The sequence below is a fragment of the Acinonyx jubatus genome, chromosome D1 (genome assembly GCF_027475565.1).
Source record: "Acinonyx jubatus isolate Ajub_Pintada_27869175 chromosome D1, VMU_Ajub_asm_v1.0, whole genome shotgun sequence".
Taxonomy (NCBI): Eukaryota; Metazoa; Chordata; class Mammalia; order Carnivora; family Felidae; genus Acinonyx; species Acinonyx jubatus.
The window spans coordinates 27688862-27690286 of record NC_069390.1 but is presented as its reverse complement, the minus strand read 5'-3'; the positions used below and the strand labels follow the sequence as shown (position 1 = coordinate 27690286).

Here is a 1425-nt window from a genome sequence, read left to right as displayed (position 1 = left end):
TCCAGTCATGCTAGTATACTCTGTTTCTCTTTCCCCTCCAGGTGAGCCTTTGTTCCAACTGTTTGTATGGGAACTTAAAAAGGGGGCCATTATTCAGCAGCTCCTTGAGGGGACCTCATATTAGCCTCATGTGGAATAGAGTACAAAATACTCATGAATGTTTGAGATAAAGCTTGTGACTTAGGAAGATTCTTAGCTCCTAGATATTCTTTATGTTCTCTACCCTTTCCCCTTCCCCTTCCCTTCTCCATCCCACCCTCAGACTATCAGAACTACATATTCACTTCCCTGTTATAGGGATATAAGCTAGAGCAGCATATCTTCTATTTGTTAATTAGGTGTTTATGGTAACGACTCCCTGATCTCCCCCAACACCTTCATTCCCACCCCAGACATGTATTCTCAGATGAGGCCTTGCTTTGCCATTCATTCTAGGGTGACTTGCTGTGAACCCCAGGGCAGGGTCTGACCTTATTTCATATTTGTATCATGCTGGAACCACATACAGCACTGGCATTTAGTAAGTGTTCAATAAGCACTAGTTAAACAAATGCATGAATAAATGAATAAATAAAATTCTCACTCTTTTGAGGTCTGAAATGAAAAGCTCTACCTCACCATTAATTAAACACAAATTAAAGTAAGGGATGCCTATTACCACCATTTTGATTGGCAAATAGTTTGGAGAGGGTAAAATACAGTGTTAGTATAGTAGAGGCAGCTCTGCCAGAAGAAGCACTCTGTAGGCACTCTATAGCACTCAGCAGCCCTGGATGGGGGAGAAGGAACGGCTGGCTGACATTCAAAGTAAGACCATGCATTGGTACTGCACTGCTGAGGAGTGATTTGGCAACATGTGCCAATAATGTTTTCATGTTCTTGACTCAACAGTTTATCCTAGGGAAACGATGATCGCTTCTCGGCCTTTTGGCTAAGATCAAGTGTAGTGTCCTAGGGAAATGATGAGATATATATTTCCAAAAAATTGTTGATGGAAACATTATTTATAATTAGAAAACTTGGAAACGAGCATACAAAATATGGTACTGATTAAATTAACTATAGCACATCCACACAAAGAATATTTAATAACATAGGAAAAGATTCCATAATGTGTGAAAAAAATATAATAGCTATAAAACATTGCTGAAAACAATTTTTTAAAAATATTTATTTTGGAGAGAGTGGAAGCAGGTGAGGGGCAGAGAGAAAGAGACGGGGGGGGACAAAGGATCCAAAGTGGGTTCTGCACTGAGAGACTGACAGCAGTTAGCTGGAGTCCAACATGGGGCTCAAACTCATGAACTATGAGATCATGACCTGAGTCGAAATCCGACACTCAACTGACTGAGTCACCCAGGTGGCCCTGCTGAAAGAAATTTCAAAAGACACAAATAAACAGAAAAACATCTTGTGTTCAGGATT

The 1425-nt window shown here is 40.3% G+C and overlaps 1 pseudogene; it reads left to right on the top strand.

Moving 5' to 3' along the window:
• The first annotated feature begins 911 nt into the window (after window positions 1-911).
• Window positions 912-1004, top strand: LOC113603507 (uncharacterized; annotated as a pseudogene).
• The last annotated feature ends 421 nt before the right edge of the window (window positions 1005-1425 follow it).